The 16,226-nt window shown below is 48.4% G+C and overlaps 1 protein-coding gene across 1 annotated transcript in view; it reads left to right on the forward strand.

The window, feature by feature from the left end:
• The first annotated feature begins 12,067 nt into the window (after window positions 1–12,067).
• The window catches only part of RFX2 (regulatory factor X2), an 89,447-nt gene continuing 85,288 nt past the window's right edge, over window positions 12,068–16,226 (forward strand). The window contains exon 1 of the mRNA XM_073544331.1: window positions 12,068–12,299. The gene's annotated coding sequence lies outside the window, so the exon portion shown is untranslated. The remainder of the gene's footprint in view (window positions 12,300–16,226) is intronic.

Raw genomic sequence — 16,226 nt, forward strand, 5'->3', positions numbered from 1 at the left:
TCTCGGGACCTATAGCCCCCTGTACAGTGTTGACCAGCTGTTGCTGGGTATGAGCCATAGCACGTTGTTCCACATTTAATTTTTGGAACATCTGAGAAAGTTGCTTTACCTGCTCAGATAGAGCCTGCATAGGATCCATGATTACAGCGGATCCAGCCACACAGACACCACCTTTCGTTCAGAGGGAGCAGAGGAGAGAGAAAAAAAAACTGTATTGGTCGTTTATAATATCAGGCTCCTGACAGCGCCGGCGTGCAGCCTCCGCTGAGCAGGGACTCACCCATACAGTAGGGGCCCCGGGGACAGGAATAGCCGGAAAGTACAGATGCACAGGACCTGAACGCTGAAGCTTTAGCAAGCAGGCACAGGACCTACGGTCATGTGACAGCAAGGGGTCGGGGCTTAGCGTCCTGCTTTCAGAGATGTTAGAAAACTCAGAGTCAGGCAAAACGGAGGTCATACACAGTCCGGGCAAACGAGGTACAGAATCGTGAGTCAGAGAATAGTCAGTCATAGCAGAGGGTCACACACGGGATGGAGGCAGAAGTACCAGAGGGGCGATCACAGGGAGGTCAGGACAAAGCCAGGGGTCATGCATGAGACGGACACACCAGTACAAAATCAGAATCCAAGAGACGTAAACCGAGGCTAAAACAGATCATACACCAAACAATCGTACCAGGACAGGCGAGAGCACAAACGGAGCAGGGTCGGGCACACTCAAACTAGGAGTATAAACGACAGGAGAGGGTCCTCACCTGAAGCTATAAAAACCCTCCCCAGACCCAGAAGGAGGCTCTACCAATTAACCCCTACACCGCCTGCCCAGCATTCTGAATAAACCATGACAAAAAAGTTTTATTTAGTGGACTGAAAGGGTCATGGTCCTTGGGAGGCTTGGACCTGGGAGCCAGTGGAGAACATCCACGCTCCGCTCCTTATTGCGGCATTTGAGAGTAGCAAGGCTCAGAGAGGAAGGGGCCCTAGGAGGGGTAATGTTAGGCGTTGAGTTTTCCCCACTGCACAGGAGGAATCTCGAGTTATGCTCTCTGCGGTCTCCCATTCCTCTGCAGCTGCAGAGATTCCTGCTCAGCAGGGTCGTCGCTCCAGGCGTCTTGCCCAGGCTGATGCTAGGCATCTGGTTGCTCCTTCTTGCTCTGCTATAACTCCATGCCTGAGTCAGCAGCAAGTAGACACTTCTGGGACTAAGTCCTATCTTTTGGGTACTGAGTATGCCCGTGGGACGACCACCCATTGGAGGTCGGAGGTCACATGTGCAGGTCCCACTCCTGCTCGGATTGGTCCACCACTGGGAAGGTCCCGGAAAGACGCCACTATAAAAGAATCGCATGGCCGCTCGGCCATGCGCTAGTATAGACTCTTATGCTTATTTGTGTGTATGATGATGGATGCATGTATCTGGTGACTGACTCATTAAGACTCCCCTCCCTTTGATACACATGTTGGTTAGGGATTCAGAGTGAGAGTCAGCGCCAATGGGTAGCTATGCTCAAGCCACCATGCTCCCAGTACTCTATGCACACTAGCGTCCGACTGTGCCTCCCTGCTACAGGCACTGTCCTACCGCACCAGGTAGCTGTGACCGCTGTGCAACGCCGTGCGCACCTCTAGCGCTTTCCTCTCCGTCCTGGGTGGTTAGTGGCGTTCGCCGAAGCGGCACTGTGTGCACTTGGTGCGATTACAAACTCTGCTTCCTTTTGCTGGCACCGCAGCCACACCGCCGAGCGCTGATGGTCTAGAGGAGCTCTAGTCCAGTGTCTCTAGAACAGGGCTCTGTGACCTCTAATTAACGCTCACTCAGCCGACCTCTGTGAGTTCAACAGGCTCCGGCGTTTGTTTCAGCGGCTCTGTGGAGCAACAGAGTTTGCCTCTATTCACACTGGGTGAAGTTAACCCACGTGTGAGCAAGCTTTTAGCCACCATCTAGTTCCACCATTACTCAGCAGCATGTTCCATCTCTGCACGGTGGACTCCGGGCTGTGAACGCACCTCATATCTCCTTTCATATTATTTGGTGCGATCCGCAGGCCCTAACAGTTTGCTGTGTGTGTCAGTGTAGTGTCCAGAGGCTGGAGGCGCTACCAGGAGATAGGCCAGTACACCAGGAGACGTGGAGGGGGCCATAGGAGGGCAACAACCCAGCAGCAGGATCGCTACCTCCGCCTTTGTGCAAGGAGGAACAGGAGAAGCACTGCCAGAGCCCTGCAAAATGACCTCCAGCAGGCCACAAATGTGCATGTGTCTGCACAATCGGTTAGAAACCGACTCCATGAGGATGGTCTGAGGGTCCGACGTCCACAGATGGGGGTTGTGCTCACAGTCCAACACCGTGCAGGACGCTTGGCATTTGCAGCAGAACACCAGGATTGGCAAATTCGCCACTGGCGCCCTGTGCTCTTCACAGAGGAAAGCTGGTTCACACTGAGCACATGGGACAGACGTGACAGTCTGAAGACGCCGGTTTGGCAGTGGGTCAGTAATGGTGTGGGGTGGCATTTCTTTGAAGGGCCGCACAGCCCTCCATGTGCTCGCCAGAGGTAGCCTGACTGCCATTAGGTACTGAGATGAGATCCTCAGACCCCTTATGAGATCATATGCTGGTGTGGTTGGCCCTGGGTTCCTCCTAATGCAGGACAATGCCAGACCACATGTGGCTGGAGTGTGTCAGCAGTTCCTGCAAGATGAGGGCATTGAAGCTATGGACTGGCCTGCCCATTCCCCAGACCTGAATCCGACTAAGCACATCTGGGACATCATGTCTTGCTCCATCCACCAATGTCACGTTGCACCACAGACTGTCCAGGAGTTGGCAGATGCTTTAGTCCAGGTCTGGGAGGAGATCCCTCAGGAGACCATCCACCGCTTCATCAGGAGCATGACCAGGCGTTGTATAGTCATACAGGCACGTGGAGGCCACACACAATACTGAGCATATTTTCCTTGTCATGAGGCATTTCCACTGAAGTTGGATCAGCATGTAATTTGATTTTCCACATTGATTTTGAGTATCATTCCAAATCCAGACCTCCATAGGATATTCATTTTGATTTACATTGATAATTGTTATGTTTTATTGTTCTGAATACATTCCACTATGCAATGAATAAAAATTTGTAACTGGAATATTTCATTCAGAGATATCTAGGATGTGGTATTTTAGTGTTCCCTTTATTTTTTTGAGCAGTGTAAATATAAACCTCCAGTCCGTCACTGGCAGGATCCCCCAATAACACCAAAACAGTATGCTGCCACGTGTTCCTCGTTAGATATAAGACCAGTCCGTTAACAAGCTTATATCGGGTCAGAAAGCAACCCCAGGTAGAATATAAGTACTAGCTGGATTCACAGACATGGGAAATCCGGTTTTGAGATAAAAGAGCAGCCCAAGGTTAATTGATATTTTAATTGCCAAAATATGCACTAGATACTACAAATATATACAGAGTAATATACAGATATTACAGCCAGAAGTACAGATAAAAGTAGGGTACAGGTTGGGGATAGCAGTGAGCTGTATGTGTCACATTACCGTTTTTTATGGGCCATAACTTCCAAGCAGGAGGTCCAAATGGGACAACTGACGTCTCAACGGGTTCGTTGGGGCTGGACCGATATGGAGAGTTCAAACTTGGGTCGGCTAAGTGGTTCTGGAGAGCCAGACTCGATAGCTTGGTATCCAGGTCTGCTAGAGAGATGAGACGCAGTGGTGCATGCGGAGGTCTCCAAGAGTTATGGTGGTATATTTGACTTAATCCTGAGGTGAACGGTACTCTCATAATTCATCTCTAGATGTCGGTGATGCTCAGTCTAGAGTTTCCATTGATAGATAAGTGATGCTGGTTGCCTTGCACAAGAGACAACAGGGGGTCTCAGCTCTGCTCCTTGCCTTCATTAACACGTGGCCTCTAAAGGGCCCTTTACACATAGCGATATCGCTAGCGATATCGCTAAAGCGCCACTGATTTTGTGACGCAGCAGCGATATCACTAGCAATATCGCTACATGTGATACTCACCTCTGACCGACTCCCCCTCTGGCTATCGCTGATCGCACGAGATCGGCCTGTTCCATTTCTCATCCTCGGCTTCCTGCTGGCGCCGACGAGCGAGCCATGGACACAGGCAGAAGACGTCACCCTCGCCGCGTCTGACAGGTGAGTACGACCGCCGACCGCTGCTGCATCGCTAGTGAGATCTGCCTGTTTGGCTGCTCACTAGTGACCATTTAGCGATGCACCAGCGATCCTGACCGGGTCATATCGTGGTCGGGATCTCTGGTGCATCGCTAAATGTAACGGGGCCTTAATTCTCTTGCATATGGTAAAGTTCTGTTCTTTTAGGAATTGTGCACTTATCTCAAGGGTGGGGGCCACATTCCTGCTATGTAAGGGAGATCTCTGGATAATCTATGGGGCCTGAATTAATAAATCCAAAATGGAGTCTCCCTTGTCCCTCACAGGTGTACACATCTGATGGGTTGGCTGTAGTGGAAGAGATGTTGCTCCTCATTATACTATTTCTACTCTGGTGAAATTGATGCCACTTTGTTGGTGTCTGCCCCTAATTATTTTAAATTTGAAGACTCTTGATTGGGTCTCCATTAGCTTGATTGGCTGTAGTAGAAGACTTGTCAGTCCCTATTATACTATCTGTATTGTGGTGAAATTGATTCCACTTTGTTGGTGTCTGCCACTAATTTTTAGAAATGTGAATACTCCAAGTTGGGTCTACATTTGCTCGGTTAGCTGTACAGGAAGCTGTGTCAGTTCTTATACTATTTCTACTTTTGTGAAATTGATGCCACTTTGTTGGTGTCTCCAACTAATTTTTGTAAATGTGTAGACTCCTTCATGTGTGTTGCCTGAAGCAGCAGGTCTCCGAGATCGGCAGGCCTCTACATCCTTTGAGTGAACTACCCATGTTACTATCATTACATTTTTCTGACAATTACAGTCTGTGAAACTGATATGTGAGTATGGCTGAGCATAAAAGCAGGTTGAGCTGTTCACTGTGGCATCAGGCAAACACTGATGCTTAACCCACCTTTTCTTAATTTGAGGTTCAATTCAAAGCTGTAGATGCTGGCCCAGACCCTGATACGTCATGCATGATTGATTGCTGCTGTGCCATTCTAAAATTTGTACTGTGGGTGAATTGAGGCCACTTTCCTGGTGTCTGCCCCTAATTTGATGTTTTGGCAGCTTTTGTGAACGTTTGAAGGTGTTGTGAATGCATTTGTTTTTGCCTGCCATTGACTTCAATGACATTCGGTTATGTTCGATGAATATTGCAAAATCGGTGATCGTAATCCGAATCAAACATTGAAATATTCGCTCATCCCTAATAAGAAGATAGCAAAGCGTTCTCAAGTTGCCCTTTCCTCAATTCGAAATGTAAATAATAGCAGTTACTAGGAACCATAGAGGTCAAGATATGTGTAGAGCCAACAACCCAGCATGCTTATCTCCTACCCCAGCAGGGAAACCGGCTTATGATCTGCTGTGGCCCCCCGTCCTGCACTTCCTCCTCCGGCTGCTGTCCAAGGTCTTTGCATGACGTGTAGATCCCCAGGCACTGTGCTTATGGCGGGCACTCCCTTCTTATTAAAGTGGCTGCATGCGCCATCATAAAGTGTCCTCAACAATGGCTGTGAGACACTTATTATTTAAGGCACCTCCACCTGAATGGAGATGCCTGAGTAATGTGTATTGTTAGTCCCTAACACGCTTGCTAGTTGTCAGGTCCTCAGTGCTCACCAGTCAGTCTACCTGTCCAGTACCTGTCTGCTCATATTTGACCTGCCTATCTGTATTTCAGCAATACCAATCCGCACCTGCCAATGCTTATCTGTATACCAGCCAAACCCACCTGCACCTGCTAGTCCCTATCTGTATACCAGTCGTGCCTGCCTGTATCAGCTGTACTGTCCTACTGGGCTATTCCAGATACCTGTCCCTATGGAGTCAGCTGCCATATGTCCGAGGTCTGACCTGGAGTAGCACCTGGTGTCCATCAGAAGCCAAGACTAACCCCACCATCAAGGACTCTAGTGAAGTCAGGTGTTCACCTAGTCTCGCTACTCTAGGCTCTCCTCGGACCATGGCACAGTGGCTCCACCATTCCCATTACAGTTTGCTCAGGCCATGGAGTCTGCTGGCTCTCAGGCTTCCTCTATCTCAGACCTGTGCCAGGAGGTCTCCGGCCAGAAAGCCCAACAGGATAAAATCTCCTTCCTGTGGACAGTGTACATCGGTCTAGATACTGACAACTGCGGCTGCATCCGCTCCTACCCAAGCTGCGGCAACCTCAGTCGTATCCTATCAGCCTGCCAGCTTTGTACTCTGTTCCGGACCCAGTATGTCAGCTCCTCCACATTATAGAGGTGACATTGTCCTATGTCAGGGATTCATCAATCAGTGCATGTTGTTCTTCAAACTATTGGCTCATTAGATTTGCTTCCTCATATCCCATCTCACTGGCGAAGCTCTAGAATGGCTCAATTCCCTATGGAAATTGTTTCAAATCTACAGTACTTTCTAGAGGCCTTCCATAAGGTCTTTCATGAGCCAAGCCACGTTTCCTCCTCAGCATCTTCTCTCCTCAGACTGTGCAAGTGAAACCTCACAGTGGGCCACTATACTGCCTGATTCCATACCGTCTTCCGAGCTCGCCTGGAATAATCAGGTTGTCGACGACACCATCTGAGAGGGCCTTTTCGGGAGAATCTAAGACAAGCCGGCTGGTCGTCATATACCCACTTCACTGGATGACATGGTGTGCCTGGCAACTCGGATCGGCATCAGGTTTCTGGCTACATTTCAGAGGCTGATCATTTAGCAACCGTCAGCTTTGGCATCTTCTCCAGAGTCCATGCACATTGACCAGGTGAAGATTGACAAGCATCGGCAGGAGGTCCATCAAGACAAGGGAAGGTGCTTCTATTGTTGCAGCCCTGAACATTTGATCTGCTCCTGTCCAGATAAAATAAGAAAATCCATAGCCTATGGTCGGGCGAAGATCACTCTTCATCTTGTCAGTATCTGCTTCCTGTGGCAACATCCGTTTTGTAGAGTGGGTCTATCAGCCGCCTGGTTCCGCAGGAAATCTCATTCAACAGGCCATTGTGGAGCAGTATCAAATCTCGATCCAACGTTTACAGGATCCATTGATGGTTTCATCGGTGGACAAAAAACATCTCTCAGAGACCATCCTTTTTGTCTGAGTAATTTCAGGTCGGCATGCTACACTTGGAGAAGATTCCTGTCTATATGCTGTCAGGTCTGTCTTATCCTCTGCTTCTATGTCTGCCATGGAAGCAAAAGCCTATCCTGGATTGGAAATCCAGTGAAGTACCCGATTGGAGCCAGGAGTGCCACGAGAGTTGTCTTGTTCCCATTTGTTCTGCTAGACCCGTCTTCTTCATCTAATTTACCTGTCTCTCCTGCTGCATATTAGACGTACTTTGATGTCTTCGACAAACAGGAGGCTGAGACGTTACTACCTCATAGGCAGTAATAGCACTATCAACCTTCTTCCTGGCTCCTCTCCTCCATGAGGCTGTATCTACCCCTAGTCTCATGCTGAGACTCGAGTCATGTCCAAGTACATTAAAGAGAAATTAGCTAGGGGATTTAACCAGAAATCTTCCTATCCAGCCAGAGCAGGATTTTTCTTTCTAAAGAAAAAGGACAGCTCACTTCGACCCTGCATCGATTATAGGGGACTTAACCAGATTACAATCAAGAAAAAATATCCTCTGCCACTCATTTCCAAGTTGTTTGATCGTCTCAAATGTTCCAGAGTCTTCACAAAACTTGACCTTTTGGGGGAGTATAACCTGATCCAAATATGCCAGGGTAATGAATGGAAGACTGCCTTTAACACCTGCAATGGCCATTATGATTATCATGTAATGTCGTTTGGGCTCTGTAATGCCCCACCACTCAGTCTTTCAAGAACTCGTGAATGACATCTTCGGGGACCATGTCTACATGTGTGTGGTAGTTTACCTAGATGACATCTTGAAGTTTTATCCTGACCTGCCTACACACAGGAGGGATGTTCACCAGGTTCTGCAGCTTCTGTGCTGCATCGACCAAACAATAATTAGCTATTCTATTTGGAAATGGATGCTTCTTCCTCAGGGACCAGAGCCATTCTTACCCAGAAGTCTCCTTCTTGCCATATGGTGACCTGCTGCTTCTTTTCCAAAATCTTCTCAGCTCCAAAACGCAACTACTCAATAGGTGATCAAGAACTGTTGCCGATAAAACTGACACTGGAGGAGTGGTGGCACTTGCTTGAAGGAACATTGCACTTGGTGGATATTTACAACGACCAAAAGAATCTAGCTTATCTGCAGTCCACATAGCGGTTAAATCCACGGCAAGCAAGGTGGTCTCTGTTCTTCTGTATAGATAAATGAATTACTACTGCGCTTAAGGTACTGTCACACTTAGCGATGCACCAGCGATCCCGACCAGCGATATGACGCAGTCAGGATCGCTGGTGCATCGCTAAGTGGTCGCTAGTGAGCTGCCACACAGGCAGATCTCAGCAGCGACATCTCTGGGGACGGGGGTCGCTATTTACCTGTCACACTAGGCGATCCTGCGTCCTCCCGCCCGGCTCCACGCTCGTCTCTCCACAGGAAGCGCCGCAGGAAGCTGACGACGAGAAACGGTCCAGCCTGATCTCGCGCGATCAGTGATAACCAGCGGGGGAGCGTGTCGTAGGTAAGTATCACACACAGCGATATCGCTAGCAATATCGCTATAATGTCACAAGTTATAGCGATATTGCTAGAGATATCGCTTAGTGTGACAGGCCCTTTAGAGTCACTGGTATCTATTGTCTTACTCAAACGCCTGCTTCAACTTTATTGTCCATTTATGGCTGAATGATAAGAATGTCAAGAGGATGAACTTACCAGGTCCTTTTTGTCTTCCGATCAGGAGGAGGAGCCCCAACACATCATAGAGCCCTCCAAAATTGTTAGTCGCCCTGCTGGATTTGTCTCATGACCCATCTGGAAAAATTTTCATTGCTGAACCAAACCGGAAACAGGTTCTTCACTGGAGTCACTTGTCTAAATTGGCTAGTCATGCTGGACAGAGGAAAACAGCTCTTCCCTTTTCCCGGTATTATTGGTGGCCGACCCTGAGCAAGGATATTGTGGATTTCCTATCGACCTGTTCCTCTTGTGCCAAGAACAAGCCTAGGTAACAGCTGCCGACCGGGCGGTTACTTCCTTTGCCTGTACCATATGCTCTCTGACAGCATATCGCAATGGTTTTCATTACTGAGCTTCCATTATCAGCCGGGTGTACCATCTTCTGGGTGGTTGTGGATCGCTTCTTTAAAATGGCTCATTTCACTTCCCTACCCAGTCTCCCATCTGCTCCTGTGCTTGCAGAGAAGTTCATACTACATATTTTCCGCCTACACGGTATACCTCTCCATATAGTCTGTGATAGAGGCGTCTAGTTTACATCTTGATTCTGGAGGGCTACCTGCAAGCTACATAATGTCATTTGAAATTTCTCTTCAGCCTACCATCCGCAATCAAATGGGCAGGTAGAGAACGTCAACCAGACCCTGCCCAACTTCCTACAGCACTTCGCCAATGCCTACTACAATGATTGGTCCGAACTCCTACCTTGGGCCGAATTCTTGTACAGCACCCATGTGAGTGAATCCTCTGCTAAATCTCCATTGTTTGGGGTCTATGGTCAGCATCCCAATATTCCGCATGGGGAACATATTATTATTATTATTATTTATTGTTCTAGCGCCATTTATTCCATGGCGCTTTACATGTGAGGAGCGGTATACATAAAAACAAGTACAATAATCTTAAACAATACAAGTCATAACTGGTACAGGAGGAGAGAGGACCCTGCCCGCGAGGGCTCACAATCTTCAAGGGATGGGTAATAATACTGTAGGAGAGGGTAGAGCTGGTCGTGCAGCGGTTTGGTCGATCGGTGGTTACTGCAGGTTATAGGCTTGTCGGAAGAGGTGGGTCTTCAGGCTCTTTTTGAAGGTTTCGATGGTAGGTGAGAGTCTGATATGTTGTGGTAGAGAGTTCCAGAGTAGGGGTGATGTGCGAGAGAAATCTTGTATGCGATTGTGGGAAGAGGAGATAAGACGGGAGTAGAGAAGCAGATCTTGTGAGGATCGGAGGTTGCGTGCAGGAAAGTACCGGGAGACGAGGTCACAGATGTATGGAGGAGACAAGTTGTGGATGGCTTTGTATGTCATGGTTAGGGTTTTGTAATGGAGTCTCTGGGCAATTGGGAGCCAGTGAAGGGATTGACAGAGGGGAGAAGCTGGGGAATAGCGGGGGGACAGGTGGATTAGTCGGGCAGCAGAGTTTAGAATAGATTGGAGGGGTGCGAGAGTGTTTGAGGGGAGGCCACAGAGCATGAGGTTGCAGTAGTCAAGGCGAGAGATGATGAGGGCATGGACTAGGGTTTTTGCAGATTCTTGGGTGAGGAATGAACGGATGCGTGAAATATTTTTGAGTTGAAGTCGGCAGGAAGTGGAAAGGGTTTGGATATGTGGTTTGAAGGAGAGATCAGCATCAAGGATTACTCCGAGGCAGCGAGCTTGTGGGACTGGGGAGAGTGGGCAGTCATTTACTGTAATTGATAGGTTCGTAGGGGGGGTCACGTGAGATGGGGGAAAGATGATGAATTCTGTTTTGTCCATGTTGAGTTTCAGATATCTAGTGGAGAAGAAGGATGAAATAGTGGACAGACATTGAGGGATTCTGGTTAGTAGGGAGGTGATATCTGGTCCAGAGATGTAGATCTGTGTGTCATCAGCATAAAGATGATACTGGATTCTATGAGCTGTCCCAGGCCAAAGGTGTAAATAGAGAACAGCAGGGGCCCTAGGACTGAACCTTGTGGGACTCCGACAGATAGGGGGCGAGGTGAGGAGGTGGTGTGTGAGTGGGAGACGCTGAATGTCCGGTCTGTTAGGTATGATGAGATCCAGGAGAGGGCCAAGTCTGTGATGCCGAGGGATGAGAGGGTCTGTAATAATAGGGAATGGTCCACTGTGTCAAAGGCAGCCGACAGGTCCAGGAGGAGGAGGACAGAGTAGTGTCGCTTGCTCTTGGCAGTTAAGAGGTCATTGGTGACCTTAGTAAGGGCAGTTTCAGTGGAGTGGTGTGACCGGAAGCCAGATTGTAAGCGGTCGAAGAGGGAGCAAGAAGAGAGATGGAAGGACAGTTCAAGGTAGACGTGTTGTTCCAGTAGCTTGGAGGCGTATGGGAGAAGTGATATAGGGCGATAGCTAGATACAGAGGATGGGTCAAGAGAGGGCTTTTTGAGGATAGGTGTGATGGAGGCATGTTTAAAGCTTGAGGGGAAAACACCAGTTGTTAGTGATAGGTTGAAGAGATGGGTTAGGGTTGGGATGAAGACTGTGGTGAGGTTTGGGATGAAGTGGGGTGGGATGGGATCGGGTCGAGTGCACAGGTGGTGAGATGTGATCTTGAGAGTAGAGTGGAGAGTCGATCTTCTGTAATGGTGGAGAAGTATGTGTATACATACGTGTCCGTATGTACAGTATGTGCTCTGTGTATACATATGTGTATGTGCTCTGTGTATGTGTGTATATACACATCTATATACACACACTGTATATATAGTTGTAAGGGTTAACAGTATAATGCTACAGTTTAATACAGCGCCACCCGTCACCTACACCCAACGGTTAGCCTGGAGCCAACGCTCCTTCCCTCACAGACGCGGATTAGCTGCATTACTTCAGGTTTCACGCTACATAAAATGGCGGGGACCCTTTAAACAACTCCGCGCACCAACTTCGCTGGAGTTTGGCGGTTGTCCGGGTAACTACCCTTCCCCCACCCCGAGGCAATCACCTCCTCCCGCCAGTGCCGGCGCCAAAGCTCAGTACCCGCCCTGATTCTTGTCAAGGAGACTGAAGCGGAGGGCAGGGACGTAATCTAAAGACACGCCTACCGCGCTGGTCAAGATGACGAACGTCATGACGTCAGTCAGTTGTAGCCAATGGAAATGTGATAGGTGAGAGAGTTGGGAGTGGAACGTTGGCTGGTGACGTCAGAGGGAGAGGATAGCAACAGTTGCCTTGAGACCCCCGGCGCCATAGTGACTGTAGCCGTGGAGACTGTTACTTGCCAACCGGAGACACACGATCAGCAGTGGCCGGAGGAACAACCCGGGGACCGCGGGGCCACAAGTTTCCCATCACCGCGCAGCTAACCGCACGGGGAGCCGGAGCCAGGTGAACCGCTCACCCGTACAGCCCCTACTGCGGCGGGGATGGGGGAGTATGGACGGGCCACGGAAGTAGAGGGGTCTAACAGTGCTCCAAGAAGTGGCTGCAGATCCGGGCAGCGACATAGTAACCCTTTAGTGGCTAGCTATATCCAATCGTGTGTGTAGTTATAGATGTATGTGGGCGAATATAGTCATATATGTGTGTGTGTATAGTCATGTGTATATGTGTGTGTGTAGTCATATATGCATGTGGGCGAATATAGTCATGTGTGTGTGTGTGTGTATATAGTCGTGTGTGTATAGTCGTATATGCATGTGGGCGAATATAGTCATGTGTGTGTGTGTGTGTGTGTGTGTGTGTGTATAGTCGTATATGCATGTGGGCGAATATAGTCGTGTGTGTGTGTGTATAGTCGTGTGTGTATAGTCGTATATGCATGTTTGTGTGTGTATTTACATAGTCATATATGTATGTGTGCATGTGCTGCATATAGTCATGTATGTGTGTGCGCTCGCATAGTCATGTATTTGTGTGTGCATATAGTCGTATGTATATGTGTGCACGCACGTGTATAGTCATGTATGTGTGTGTCTTTGTGTATAGGTATATATGTATGTGTGTGCGTACGTATAGTCATATATGTACATGTGTGTCCGCACAGTCGTGTGTGTTCATACAGTCTTGTATGTATGTATGTATGTATGTGTGTGTGTGTGTGTGTGCGCGCGTGTAGTCATATATGTATTTGTGTATAGTTATATATGTGTATAGTCGTGTGTGTGTGGTCACATATAGTCATATGTCTGTGCGTGTCTACAGTCATATACATGTCACGTGCACATAGATATATAAATATATGTATATGCGTACACACACACACACACATATTACATACATTATATATACACACACATATATATATACACACACACTTGCCTGTGTCCAGTTTTAAGAGTATCTATCTAGTCAGATTGTAGTGCGGGGACAGAACTTTTCTGCCTTGTTGCTGTGCTGAAGTTTAGCAGTTTCCATAGAAACCCTTCCATGAGCTGCGGTGATGCCTCGACTCTACATCACTCCCTTTCCTATAGAAGTTGTGCTTCCTAGTGACACCGCTCCAGTATATGCTTCCCGATGCCGGAACCATCCATGTGGCTGAGGGTCAATGTACTGTACTGTAGCCTGGTGGTGCCCTGTATAGGGTGCACAGTGTTGTGCAGAGGGCACGTCACCATTGCTCCAGTTCTGGCCTAGGTCAGCAGATGTCGTTTCTGATCCCACCGGTTGTCACCTGGCATCTCCACAGGTCCAGGATTGGGTGGGCTTGGCTGCTCCTTCTTGTGTTTATATACATATATGTAGTGTGGTTTGTGTTGATGACTGTCACATACAGACCTGTTATACCTTCACATGTGTCCTGGACTGATTATATCGCTGTGTATTTATTGCTTCCCTCTGTTTCCTACCGACGTTTTTATATCTGGAAGGCAGGACTGTTTATTTTTGTTGCCGTTGGATACCAAACAGCTCGGCCGTGCAGCCCTCGCTGTGTACAGTCGTATTCGCAAAGCAGTTTTATTCCATGTGAAAGTGCACAGAAAATAAACCTCTCCTAGACAGCATTTTATTTACTCCATGGTAAGATCCCAAGATTTGGTAATGTCTTTGCTTTCCAGGAGATCTCACCCAGCTCATGTGATAATAAGCTCTTGGTATCTGTACCATATCATTGCTCTTAGATGTTGGGGTATTTTACCTGCTTTTACATATATGCATATAAGTGTTAAGGCCCCGTACCACATAGCAAGATCGCTGAAGCGTCACCGATTTTTGTGACACAACAGGGACCTCGCCAGCGATCTCGCTACGTGTGACACTTAGCAGCAACCGGGCCCCCGCTGTGATGTCGCTGATCGTGCTCGAATGTCCTGGGCCATTTTTTGATCGCTGGTGTCCCGCTGGCCAGCGCACATTGCTGTGTTTGACACCGACGAGCGACCTCGTTAGCGACTCAGAAATCATGGACGCAGGCGTGAGTCGTCAGAATCGCTGCTGTGTGACAAGGTCCTATCGACCGCCGAGGTCGTCTTACAGATCGCCGGATCGTTGCTGCGTCGTTGGGTAAATCTGACTGTTTGGCAGCTCACTAGCGACTATTTAGTGACGCACCAGCGATCCTTACCAGGTCGTATCGTTGTCGGGATCGCTGGTGCGTTGCTAAGCGTAACGGTACCCTAAGTATGCGTGTCAAGTTTGAGCCCTTTGGGGGATCTGCGATAGATCATAGAAGTAGGCCCAGTGAAGCCTATCCCTCTTTATCACTGGTGACTTAAGGCCCCGTTACACATAACGATGTCCCAGCGATCCCACCAATGATCTGACATGGATGGGATCGCTGGGACATCGTTGGGCTGATTGCTGGTGAGCTGTCACATAGACAGCCCCTCCATTAATCAGGACCAGCGAGCAAGCTGGTTTCTAATGTAAACATCGGGTATCCAGGAGCCGTGGCTCCTGGATACCCGATGTTTACATTAGAAACCAGCGTCGCTGATCGCTGGTCTCTCGCTGCCACATGCAGCCATGCGTGCTGGCCAGAGGGACACCAGCGCTGAAAAAATGGCCCAGGCCGATCGAGCACGATCAGCGATACCCGGCAGGGGGCCGGTCGCTGATCACTGTCACACACAGCGATCTTGCTGTGGCGTCACAAAATCAGCGATCTCGCTAGTGAGATCGCTGTGTATGACGGGGCCTTTTCTCCTTTTCACCGGTCACTTGTACTTTGGCATTGGGCACTCGCTACTACACTACTTTGATGAGCAAGTTGGCATCGTTCCCAGACTATTTCTATAGTTACCATTGCCGGGTCTTTTTTGGAATGAAAAACCGGTGGCCTGAATTTAGTAATCACATGATCAATGTATGTCCCAGGCTTCACCCATTTGCTTTCAATCAGGAATATAAAGAAATAAACATTAGATACAAGTTGGCCTGAGCCCACCTATTTTGTCTATTATGTCCGTGGACATAAGCATCAGGCGATTGGAATTCAGTCACCCTATCCTTTTATTCAGCGTGGCGATAAGCTTCTGCCAGATGATTCTGGTGGAGGCTCTTGTAGAGAGCACAGAAATCAAGCCTAGTGATCCTGTGAATGATGGAGTCAGGACAGAGAGCAGTCAGCCAAACGATAGTTTGCTCAGTTTTAGGGTTTGTTCTCATGTTACGATCATATAGCACACTGTGTCTCCTTTTTTAAATAAAAAGTGCAGTGGGACTACATTATATGAATACCCGATACTTTGGGGTCTTACGGAGGTGTCTGCAACGTAAAGGGGTTAAAAATATACTGCTCGCAAAAAATAAAGGGAACACAAACAGCCTGTTGCAAATGGAATAGTGTTCCCTTTATTTTTTTGAGCAGTATAGTTTTGTCTAGAGAACTAATCACTATGTAATAAAAATGGCTGCTGTCCTGTTGTACTGATAAAATCCTGTATGTTAGGTCATGTGCCTGTCAGCACGTGCAGTAGCAGCTCCTCCGCTGTGACCTGAGGATACTTACACCATGTACTGTCATACAGAATGAAAGGGCTGACAACAGAGTGAGTAGTCTCTACTTTCCTCAACACCCCTACTATCTCCAGTATTGGATCAGATAGACAGGGTGCACAGCAGTATGAGCAGCCTCTTCTTACCTCAGCACCCCTGGTATCTCCAGTAGCAGATCAGAAACAATGGGTGGACAGCAGTGTGAGCAGCCTCTTCTTACCTCAGCACCCCTGGTATCTCCAGTAGCAGATCAGAAAGACAGGGTGGACAGCAGTGTGAGCAGCCTCTTCTTACCTCAGCACCCCTGGTATCTCCAGTAGCAGATCAGAAACACTGGGTGGACAGCAGTGTGAGCAGCCTCTTCTTACTTCAGCA

This window comes from Dendrobates tinctorius, unplaced genomic scaffold (genome assembly GCF_039654945.1).
Source record: "Dendrobates tinctorius isolate UK_male_01 unplaced genomic scaffold, ASM3965494v1 ptg000011l, whole genome shotgun sequence".
Lineage (NCBI taxonomy): Eukaryota > Metazoa > Chordata > Amphibia > Anura > Dendrobatidae > Dendrobates > Dendrobates tinctorius.